The following is a 12,950-nucleotide window of genomic DNA, read 5'->3' as shown; positions in this document are numbered from 1 at the left end:
CGTCATAATACACACCACAGTAACTAACCACCAAATACAATATTACCAACATCAGAAAATGGCCCGAAGAAAAAGCTGGCATTCTAAAAGAACGAGAAGGGAAGCGATAACCCTGATCAAGCCAAACAGAAGACGGGCCAGGGAGCTATCCATAGAGCATCCATCTCTACTACCTTGTTCAAATGATGATGTGGAAAGACAGCCAAGTCAGCCTGCAGCTACGGTGTCCAGGCTTTCTTTGATCACATAGATGCCGTAGATTACCGGTAATCAAGGTTCAACTGTGGTAGGCAAGCTTAGACCTCTGCAATATAAGAGAATGGCTTTACACAGGGCATTGATATTTATAAACAATACCAATAACAATGAAAACATAATAGTCTCACCTACAGTCCCTATCCACACTATGCCAAGCATTTGCATCACACGCATGTGCTCAGCCCAAATTTGGTGTCCATATAGTGAAGAGATTTGGTCTCTGCCCTACAGTTAAAGGTCAGTGTGAACACTGCAAATTTGAAACTTCTTTGATTAAGATGTACACAGAAAATAGTGTCGTCGGGCGGAAAGGGGCCAGCTGCGGGGGCAATAAAACTCAAGAGTCTTGTGCTGGCTACCTTGAAATCCAAGGTAGGGCCCGTCCGATGTGCATTTATTTTTGACGTGCATGAATATCAAACCAATGAGCCGGTCATACATACAGAGAACTTTTAGTAGACTTAGCACAAAAATGACCGAGCTTAACAAAGCTTCTATGCTTGAAAACCAGAGGTTTGTACGAGAGTGCCTAGAGTTGCTTGGTAAAAGGCCTGTTGTTGCCGTGGAAACTGATATGGCATATAACAACAGGCTCCAAGCTGGATTCGAGGCAGCCTCGGCTTCCTTTTCCCCACTTGTGGAACAGGAAACCAAATGCAAAACTGACACTAGCTATGGAGACAGGAAACAAGTTATGCCTGAAACCAAGCTGTGATCACTCTGGTGCTCACTGTTCTAGGACTTATGGTGTAGACCAGACCATGTCCTCCGGTGAACGAGCGCTTACTCTGAAAAACCTGGAGAGTGTTCGAACTGCCAATATCGTCGGTGTCAAATCTCTGATGACTGACGGCAGCAGTCAGTACCCTAAATTGGTAAGAGATTATTGTAATACAACTGGTCTTAACATACAACATGAAACCTGTTTCCTTCATTTGTTGAGAAACTTGTACAAAAAGCTGAGAGCTTTAAAGCTTACCTCCATTGACCATAACTTTGATAAAGATGTGTTCATGGAGAAGCTTGCCTCATGTGTGCGCTGTCGCATTAGACTGGAACTAGCACGCATTCGACAAAGCTGTACTGGTGACCTGTTCATATCAAGATCCCAGACAGCTTTGCGAACTATTATGCCATGCTTAAGCGGTTTACACACCACCACTGCCGTGCAAACTCTGTCGTCTGTGTGGCTCATCTTCCCTCGTACAACACACGACACTTGCCATATGGTCAGCATTTGGACCTAAACAGAGAAGATGAGCTTAAAGTACAAACAGTCATAAAACAACAGCCTGTCTCTCGCAACACTCAAAAAGATACCAAACCTACAAACAACAAACAAAACAGAAAGTCTGAACCACCGTGCTTTCACATACGCACCAAAAAGCACCCTGTGGGGAAGAAATTTTGACGGGCTGTGTCACTCAGCAGTACACTCAGATAGTTTAGGGACAGGCCAATCAGCACTTATCCTGAGTAAGTCTATTGGCCTGAAATACCACCGACATGATCCCTTTTGGAACAATATATTTAAGAAATGGCTAAAAGGGATCGCATCGATAGGTACCATGCTCTAAGAAAGCGCACTGCTCAGTACAAGTACATACGACACTTAGGTAAATTAAAGAAATGTAACCGTAAGATTCGAACACAATCACTATATGCACAGAGCACCCCCGAACAAGCTACCCCACACACAACTATGGTGTAAACTTAACAAATCACTGAACATAAACTTGAACAGAAAGAACACTAATATATGCAAAGAACTATGGTGTGTCAAATCAGTAAACTTGAACAATAACACAATCATGAACACGTTTACTCACCAATCTCTAAAACACACAGTTAGCAAACCCACGATGCCCTGTACAAGCCTTGTCTAAATTACATCGCTTCCTATCACTGTTGACCTTGCACGGTTCCAGGGACAAGTGCTGGATTTTAACACATAACCTGTTGTGACAAATATGTGACACGTGCAACTGAGGGGATAATGGCATACAATTATTTTGAAGGAAATACTGTAGACGGTGAACAGTGACGCGCCGCCTGTGATTTCGAAACATCAGCCGGATGACGCCATAACCGTCCTTATTTATTGTGCCCACCAGGTTTTACAGCGATCACTGGAAACTGTAAAATTAGACAGTTTTTCAATAAACATCTGCTTTTCAGCAGCAGTAATCACAGAACTGAATATTACAGACATCGTGAATGTGTAACCACATGTAGCACAGACCTAGCAACAGAAAATCATACAAAAATGAATCAAATATCATGTACATGGAATTATCACCAGAAAATCTTACCTTCACAACTGGTAACCACTGGAAATAGTCCTTGAAATACAGGATAAATACAAGAAACCATTATGAGAAGACTGGTCTGTCCTAAACCTCTTAAAAAAATCAACTGCCAACACTGAACCAATGAACTTACTAATGCACTGCAAGCTTCATGACCATGTAAACAAGAGATTTCCAACCGGATGTACAGAGTTAACCCCCTTAATAATGCACTTTAACAATAAATGCTCATAATTCAGGCCTAAAACTACATGGTTTGTTTTGTTTTTAGTTTGAAATAGTAAATAATAGAATATGGGACTGTTAAATGTGCTATTAAGCACTGATTTCAAAGAAATTGGGTATTTTACAGCCTCAATAAGGTAGCAGTGTACAGTAAGATAGCAAGTTCCTGCAAAATAAGCCATGTGCCTTTGAATATGTGAACACAGTCAGAAAACCATGCATGCAATACATATTAAAGTATATATATTCATAATCTACAGAATATTTGCAATTATTTTCTAAAATTGGATCAAAGATAAGCAGGATTTGACCTTGTGTTCAGGATATGTGAAAACCATGGTAACGACATCAAAAACCATGAAAAAATGCAAAAAAATCACTGTTTTCAACCAAAATTACACCCCTCCTACTAGAAATTTTTTTTCTTGAATCCAGTTTAAACTTGATACACACTATCTGGACGGCACAATAAGCCATATTTGGATATAGGTATATCATTAAACTTTTGAGCAATCTTACCTCGTGTCACAACTACCAATTTCTGCTGCTTAAATGACCCGTACTTCCTGTATAGCCTCATATTCGTATAAGCTCTGATCCCATAATCTCGAACCCATTTCTCACAGAGTTTTTAATAAAAATATAAAGTCTGTATACAACACTTCATGTTTAATATACCGTATATAGGATATATGTATTTTTATATTTTTTATGCATGCATTAATAAAGGGATTGTCTGTCTTATTAAAAATATCACCCATGTCCACACCCTCTTACTGTACACTGCTACCTTATACACCACTTTGTTTGTTTTTTAAATTCTATAAAAGTCATTTAAAGACATGTACAAGGTTATAACGAGCAAAACGGTACCTCATTATACTGTGTATCTCAAAAACTGACCAAGTTATGAAGGTTTCACTGAGCCATGTATTTCTTGGAAATATCACTGTGCAAGTAAACTGAATAAAGCAAATGTTGACACATTTTAAACTTCAATATCTATGTATAATACATAGCTATACACTCATGTTACCTCTACTTTAAAGGATTTGATAATGATTTACAATTCCCAACAGTTTTTAAAGTAATTGGTACCACAATTCATCTAAAAATTCATGATTTATCACAAAATGAGCCTAAAATCTACATAAAATGGCCCCTTTTCACACTATTTAAAACCTGTTTTAATAAATCTAAGAAATTTTCTTGCCATAAGTGCATAGAATATATATCAAGTAAGAGTTCTGAACAAATTTGAACAGTGAAAATTCCTCAGTTTAGGCACACAAAACAGAAAACTAGAGAAAAGTCACTTCAGGCCTCAGCCTATTGACAATACCAAGGGGAGGTAATTTGGAAATGAAAATTACTATAAACAGCTACAAGTGGTGATTTTGACTGTTTTAATGATTGGAAATTGTACCAAAAGGAAAATTGTTCATGAGTTACAGGGATTAATAGAGAAATTACATGTTTTTCACCTAATGTTTACAATAACTGTTGTTATGATGTCTGACATGATGTCATCCATTCTGTGACGTCATCAACAGAGCATTGATGACGTCATAAAGCATCAATGACGTCATAATACACACCACAGTAACTAACCACCAAATACAATATTACCAACATCAGAAAATGGCCCGAAGAAAAAGCTGGCATTCTAAAAGAACGAGAAGGGAAGCGATAACCCTGATCAAGCCAAACAGAAGACGGGCCAGGGAGCTATCCATAGAGCATCCATCTCTACTACCTTGTTCAAATGATGATGTGGAAAGACAGCCAAGTCAGCCTGCAGCTACGGTGTCCAGGCCTTTCTTTGATCACATAGATGCCGTAGATACCGGTAATCAAGGTTCAACTGTGGTAGGCAAGCTTAGACCTCTGCAATATAAAGAGAATGGCTTTACACAGGGCATTGATAATATAAACAATACCAATAACAATGAAAACATAATAGTCTCACTACAGTCCCTATCCACACTATGCCAAGCATTTGCATCACACGCATGTGCTCAGCCCAAATTTGGTGTCCATATAGTGAAGAGATTTGGTCTCTGCCCTACAGTTAAAGGTCAGTGTGAACACTGCAAATTTGAAACTTCTTTGATTAAGATGTACACAGAAATAGTGTCGTCGGGCGGAAAGGGGCCAGCTGCGGGGGCAATAAACAAGAGTCTTGTGCTGGCTACCTTGAAATCCAAGGTGGGCCCGTCCGATGTGCATTTATTTTTGACGTGCATGAATATCAAACCAATGAGCCGGTCATACATACAGAGAACTTTTAGTAGACTTAGCACAAAAATGACCGAGCTTAACAAAGCTTCTATGCTTGAAAACCAGAGGTTTGTACGAGAGTGCCTAGAGTTTGCTTGGTAAAAGGCCTGTTGTTGCCGTGGAAACTGATATGGCATATAACAACAGGCTCCAAGCTGGATTCGAGGCAGCCTCGGCTTCCTTTTCCCCACTTGTGGAACAGGAAACCAAATGCAAACTGACACTAGCTATGGAGACAGGAAACAAGTTATGCCTGAAACCAAGCTGTGATCACTCTGGTGCTCACTGTTCTAGGACTTATGGTGTAGACCAGACCATGTCCTCCGGTGAACGAGCGCTTACTCTGAAAAACCTGGAGAGTGTTCGAACTGCCAATATCGTCGGTGTCAAATCTCTGATGACTGACGGCAGCAGTCAGTACCCTAAATTGGTAAGAGATTATTGTAATACAACTGGTCTTAACATACAACATGAAACCTGTTTCCTTCATTTGTTGAGAAACTTGTACAAAAAGCTGATAGCTTTAAAGCTTACCTCCATTGACCATAACTTTGATAAAGATGTGTTCATGGAGAAGCTTGCCTCATGTGTGCGCTGTCGCATTAGACTGGAACTAGCACGCATTCGACAAAGCTGTACTGGTGACCTGTTCATATCAAGATCCCAGACAGCTTTGCGAACTATTATGCCATGCTTAAGCGGTTTACACACCAACTGCCGTGCAAACTCTGTCGTCTGTGTGGCTCATCTTCCCTCGTACAACACACGACACTTGCCATATGGTCAGCATTTGGACCTAAACAGAGAAGATGAGCTTAAAGTACAAACAGTCATAAACAACAGCCTGTCTCTCGCAACACTCAAAAAGATACCAAACCTACAAACAACAAACAAAACAGAAAGTCTGAACCACCGTGCTTTCACATACGCACCAAAAAGCACCCTGTGGGGAAGAAATTTTGACGGGCTGTGTCACTCAGCAGTACACTCAGATAGTTTAGGGACAGGCCAATCAGCACTTATCCTGAGTAAGTCTATTGGCCTGAAATACCACCGACATGATCCCTTTTGGAAAGAAATGGCTAAAAGGGATCGCATCGATAGGTACCATGCTCTAAGAAAGCGCACTGCTCAGTACAAGTACATACGACACTTAGGTAAATTAAAGAAATGTAACCGTAAGATTCGAACACAATCACTATATGCACAGAGCACCCCCGAACAAGCTACCACACACAACTATGGTGTAAACTTAACAAATCACTGAACATAAACTTGAACAGAAAGAACACTAATATATGCAAAGAACTATGGTGTGTCAAATCAGTAAACTTGAACAATAACACAATCATGAACACGTTTACTCACCAATCTCTAAAACACACAGTTAGCAAACCCACGATGCCCTGTACAAGCCTTGTCTAAATTACATCGCTTCCTATCACTGTTGACCTTGCACGGTTCCAGGGACAAGTGCTGGATTTTAACACATAACCTGTTGTGACAAATATGTGACACGTGCAACTGAGGGGATAATGGCATACAATTATTTTGAAGGAAATACTGTAGACGGTGAACAGTGACGCGCCGCCTGTGATTTCGAAACATCAGCCGGATGACGCCATAACCGTCCTTATTTATTGTGCCCACCCAGGTTTTACAGCGATCACTGGAAACTGTAAAATTAGACAGTTTTTCAATAAACATCTGCTTTTCAGCAGCAGTAATCACAGAACTGAATATTACAGACATCGTGAATGTGTAACCACATGTAGCACAGACCTAGCAACAGAAAATCATACAAAAATGAATCAAATATCATGTACATGGAATTATCACCAGAAATCTTACCTTCACAACTGGTAACCATGGAAATAGTCCTTGAAATACAGGATAAATACAAGAAACCATTATGAGAAGACTGGTCTGTCCTAAACCTCTTAAAAAAATCAACTGCCAACACTGAACCAATGAACTTACTAATGCACTGCAAGCTTCATGACCATGTAAACAAGAGATTTCCAACCGGATGTACAGAGTTAACCCCCCCTTAATAATGCACTTTAACAATAAATGCTCATAATTCAGGCCTAAAACTACATGGTTTGTTTTGTTTTTAGTTTGAAATAGTAAATAATAGAATATGGGACTGTTAAATGTGCTATTAAGCACTGATTTCAAAGAAATTGGGTATTTTACAGCCTCAATAATACACCACTTTGTTTGTTTTTTAATTCTATAAAAGTCATTTAAAGACATGTACAAGGTTATAACGAGCAAAACGGTACCTCATTATACTGTGTATCTCAAAAACTGACCAAGTTATGAAGGTTTCACTGAGCCATGTATTTCTTGGAAATATCACTGTGCAAGTAAACTGAATAAAGCAAATGTTGACACATTTTAAACTTCAATATCTATGTATAATACATAGCTATACACTCATGTTACCTCTACTTTAAAGGATTTGATAATGATTTACAATTCCCAACAGTTTTTAAAGTAATTGGTACCACAATTCATCTAAAAATTCATGATTTATCACAAAATGAGCCTAAAATCTACATAAAATGGCCCCTTTTCACACTATTTAAAACCTGTTTTTAATAAATCTAAGAAATTTTCTTGCCATAAGTGCATAGAATATATATCAAGTAAGAGTTCTGAACAAATTTGAACAGTGAAAATTCCTCAGTTTAGGCACACACAAAACAGAAAACTAGAGAAAAAGTCACTTCAGGCCTCAGCCTATTGACAATACCAAGGGGAGGTAATTTGGAAATGAAAATTACTATAAACAGCTACAAGTGGTGATTTTGACTGTTTTAATGATTGGAAATTGTACCAAAAGGAAAATTGTTCATGAGTTACAGGGATTAATAGAGAAATTACATGTTTTTCACCTAATGTTTACAATAACTGTTGTTATGATGTCTGACATGATGTCATCCATTCTGTGACGTCATCAACAGAGCATTGATGACGTCATAAAGCATCAATGACGTCATAATACACACCACAGTAACTAACCACCAAATACAATATTACCAACATCAGAAAATGGCCCGAAGAAAAAGCTGGCATTCTAAAAGAACGAGAAGGGAAGCGATAACCCTGATCAAGCCAAACAGAAGACGGGCCAGGGAGCTATCCATAGAGCATCCATCTCTACTACCTTGTTCAAATGATGATGTGGAAAGACAGCCAAGTCAGCCTGCAGCTACGGTGTCCAGGCCTTTCTTTGATCACATAGATGCCGTAGATACCGGTAATCAAGGTTCAACTGTGGTAGGCAAGCTTAGACCTCTGCAATATAAAGAGAATGGCTTTACACAGGGCATTGATAATATAAACAATACCAATAACAATGAAAACATAATAGTCTCACTACAGTCCCTATCCACACTATGCCAAGCATTTGCATCACACGCATGTGCTCAGCCCAAATTTGGTGTCCATATAGTGAAGAGATTTGGTCTCTGCCCTACAGTTAAAGGTCAGTGTGAACACTGCAAATTTGAAACTTCTTTGATTAAGATGTACACAGAAATAGTGTCGTCGGGCGGAAAGGGGCCAGCTGCGGGGGCAATAAACAAGAGTCTTGTGCTGGCTACCTTGAAATCCAAGGTGGGCCCGTCCGATGTGCATTTATTTTTGACGTGCATGAATATCAAACCAATGAGCCGGTCATACATACAGAGAACTTTTAGTAGACTTAGCACAAAAATGACCGAGCTTAACAAAGCTTCTATGCTTGAAAACCAGAGGTTTGTACGAGAGTGCCTAGAGTTGCTTGGTAAAAGGCCTGTTGTTGCCGTGGAAACTGATATGGCATATAACAACAGGCTCCAAGCTGGATTCGAGGCAGCCTCGGCTTCCTTTTCCCCACTTGTGGAACAGGAAACCAAATGCAAACTGACACTAGCTATGGAGACAGGAAACAAGTTAAGCCTGAAACCAAGCTGTGATCACTCTGGTGCTCACTGTTTTAGGACTTATGGTGTAGACCAGACCATGTCCTCCGGTGAACGAGCGCTTACTCTGAAAAACCTGGAGAGTGTTCGAACTGCCAATATCGTCGGTGTCAAATCTCTGATGACTGACGGCAGCAGTCAGTACCCTAAATTGGTAAGAGATTTTTGTAATACAACTGGTCTTAACATACAAACATACAACATGAAACCTGTTTCCTTCATTTGTTGAGAAACTTGTACAAAAAGCTGAGAGCTTTAAAGCTTACCTCCATTGACCATAACTTTGATAAAGATGTGTTCATGGAGAAGCTTGCCTCATGTGTGCGCTGTCGCATTAGACTGGAACTAGCACGCATTCGACAAAGCTGTACTGGTGACCTGTTCATATCAAGATCCCAGACAGCTTTGCGAACTATTATGCCATGCTTAAGCGGTTCTTACACACCAACTGCCGTGCAAACTCTGTCGTCTGTGTGGCTCATCTTCCCTCGTACAACACACGACACTTGCCATATGGTCAGCATTTGGACCTAAACAGAGAAGATGAGCTTAAAGTACAAACAGTCATAAACAACAGCCTGTCTCTCGCAACACTCAAAAAGATACCAAACCTACAAACAACAAACAAAACAGAAAGTCTGAACCACCGTGCTTTCACATACGCACCAAAAAGCACCCTGTGGGGAAGAAATTTTGACGGGCTGTGTCACTCAGCAGTACACTCAGATAGTTTAGGGACAGGCCAATCAGCACTTATCCTGAGTAAGTCTATTGGCCTGAAATACCACCGACATGATCCCTTTTGGAAAGAAATGGCTAAAAGGGATCGCATCGATAGGTACCATGCTCTAAGAAAGCGCACTGCTCAGTACAAGTACATACGACACTTAGGTAAATTAAAGAAATGTAACCGTAAGATTCGAACACAATCACTATATGCACAGAGCACCCCCGAACAAGCTACCACACACAACTATGGTGTAAACTTAACAAATCACTGAACATAAACTTGAACAGAAAGAACACTAATATATGCAAAGAACTATGGTGTGTCAAATCAGTAAACTTGAACAATAACACAATCATGAACACGTTTACTCACCAATCTCTAAAACACACAGTTAGCAAACCCACGATGCCCTGTACAAGCCTTGTCTAAATTACATCGCTTCCTATCACTGTTGACCTTGCACGGTTCCAGGGACAAGTGCTGGATTTTAACACATAACCTGTTGTGACAAATATGTGACACGTGCAACTGAGGGGATAATGGCATACAATTATTTTGAAGGAAATACTGTAGACGGTGAACAGTGACGCGCCGCCTGTGATTTCGAAACATCAGCCGGATGACGCCATAACCGTCCTTATTTATTGTGCCCACCCAGGTTTTACAGCGATCACTGGAAACTGTAAAATTAGACAGTTTTTCAATAAACATCTGCTGCTTTTCAGCAGCAGTAATCACAGAACTGAATATTACAGACATCGGGAATGTGTAACCACATGTAGCACAGACCTAGCAACAGAAAATCATACAAAAATGAATCAAATATCATGTACATGGAATTATCACCAGAAATCTTACCTTCACAACTGGTAACCATGGAAATAGTCCTTGAAATACAGGATAAATACAAGAAACCATTATGAGAAGACTGGTCTGTCCTAAACCTCTTAAAAAAATCAACTGCCAACACTGAACCAATGAACTTACTAATGCACTGCAAGCTTCATGACCATGTAAACAAGAGATTTCCAACCGGATGTACAGAGTTAACCCCCCTTAATAATGCACTTTAACAATAAATGCTCATAATTCAGGCCTAAAACTACATGGTTTGTTTTGTTTTTAGTTTGAAATAGTAAATAATAGAATATGGGACTGTTAAATGTGCTATTAAGCACTGATTTCAAAGAAATTGGGTATTTTACAGCCTCAATAATACACCACTTTGTTTGTTTTTTAATTCTATAAAAGTCATTTAAAGACATGTACAAGGTTATAACGAGCAAAACGGTACCTCATTATACTGTGTATCTCAAAAACTGACCAAGTTATGAAGGTTTCACTGAGCCATGTATTTCTTGGAAATATCACTGTGCAAGTAAACTGAATAAAGCAAATGTTGACACATTTTAAACTTCAATATCTATGTATAATACATAGCTATACACTCATGTTACCTCTACTTTAAAGGATTTGATAATGATTTACAATTCCCAACAGTTTTTTAAAGTAATTGGTACCACAATTCATCTAAAAATTCATGATTTATCACAAAATGAGCCTAAAATCTACATAAAATGGCCCCTTTTCACACTATTTAAAACCTGTTTTAATAAATCTAAGAAATTTTCTTGCCATAAGTGCATAGAATATATATCAAGTAAGAGTTCTGAACAAATTTGAACAGTGAAAATTCCTCAGTTTAGGCACACAAAACAGAAAACTAGAGAAAAGTCACTTCAGGCCTCAGCCTATTGACAATACCAAGGGGAGGTAATTTGGAAATGAAAATTACTATAAACAGCTACAAGTGGTGATTTTGACTGTTTTAATGATTGGAAATTGTACCAAAAGGAAAATTGTTCATGAGTTACAGGGATTAATAGAGAAATTACATGTTTTTCACCTAATGTTTACAATAACTGTTGTTATGATGTCTGACATGATGTCATCCATTCTGTGACGTCATCAACAGAGCATTGATGACGTCATAAAGCATCAATGACGTCATAATACACACCACAGTAACTAACCACCAAATACAATATTACCAACATCAGAAAATGGCCCGAAGAAAAAGCTGGCATTCTAAAAGAACGAGAAGGGAAGCGATAACCCTGATCAAGCCAAACAGAAGACGGGCCAGGGAGCTATCCATAGAGCATCCATCTCTACTACCTTGTTCAAATGATGATGTGGAAAGACAGCCAAGTCAGCCTGCAGCTACGGTGTCCAGGCCTTTCTTTGATCACATAGATGCCGTAGATACCGGTAATCAAGGTTCAACTGTGGTAGGCAAGCTTAGACCTCTGCAATATAAAGAGAATGGCTTTACACAGGGCATTGATAATATAAACAATACCAATAACAATGAAAACATAATAGTCTCACTACAGTCCCTATCCACACTATGCCAAGCATTTGCATCACACGCATGTGCTCAGCCCAAATTTGGTGTCCATATAGTGAAGAGATTTGGTCTCTGCCCTACAGTTAAAGGTCAGTGTGAACACTGCAAATTTGAAACTTCTTTGATTAAGATGTACACAGAAATAGTGTCGTCGGGCGGAAAGGGGCCAGCTGCGGGGGCAATAAACAAGAGTCTTGTGCTGGCTACCTTGAAATCCAAGGTGGGCCCGTCCGATGTGCATTTATTTTTGACGTGCATGAATATCAAACCAATGAGCCGGTCATACATACAGAGAACTTTTAGTAGACTTAGCACAAAAATGACCGAGCTTAACAAAGCTTCTATGCTTGAAAACCAGAGGTTTGTACGAGAGTGCCTAGAGTTGCTTGGTAAAAGGCCTGTTGTTGCCGTGGAAACTGATATGGCATATAACAACAGGCTCCAAGCTGGATTCGAGGCAGCCTCGGCTTCCTTTTCCCCCACTTGTGGAACAGGAAACCAAATGCAAACTGACACTAGCTATGGAGACAGGAAACAAGTTATGCCTGAAACCAAGCTGTGATCACTCTGGTGCTCACTGTTCTAGGACTTATGGTGTAGACCAGACCATGTCCTCCGGTGAACGAGCGCTTACTCTGAAAAACCTGGAGAGTGTTCGAACTGCCAATATCGTCGGTGTCAAATCTCTGATGACTGACGGCAGCAGTCAGTACCCTAAATTGGTAAGAGATTATTGTAATACAACTGGTCTTAACATACAACAT

General features: G+C 39.6%; 1 long non-coding RNA gene across 2 annotated transcripts; it reads right to left on the bottom strand.

Annotated features, from left to right (window-relative positions):
• Positions 1 to 1,421: 1,421 nt before the first annotated feature.
• LOC138313046 (uncharacterized) lies at positions 1,422 to 9,476 on the bottom strand. Of its 2 annotated transcripts, XR_011207118.1 has the most exons (4): positions 9,313 to 9,476; positions 8,248 to 8,378; positions 5,607 to 5,868; positions 4,165 to 4,679 (listed from the first exon to the last, which is right to left on the bottom strand). It is a non-coding gene; the product is annotated as an uncharacterized lncRNA (long non-coding RNA). The 2 variants fall into 2 exon arrangements; XR_011207119.1 differs by lacking the exons at positions 8,248 to 8,378; positions 9,313 to 9,476 and adding an exon at positions 1,422 to 1,501 and having other exon boundaries at positions 4,549 to 4,679; positions 5,607 to 6,024.
• Between the last annotated feature and the right edge of the window lie 3,474 nt (positions 9,477 to 12,950).

Source organism: Argopecten irradians, unplaced genomic scaffold (assembly GCF_041381155.1).
Source record: "Argopecten irradians isolate NY unplaced genomic scaffold, Ai_NY scaffold_0565, whole genome shotgun sequence".
Lineage (NCBI taxonomy): Eukaryota > Metazoa > Mollusca > Bivalvia > Pectinida > Pectinidae > Argopecten > Argopecten irradians.
This window is presented reverse-complemented; position numbering and strand designations above follow the sequence as displayed.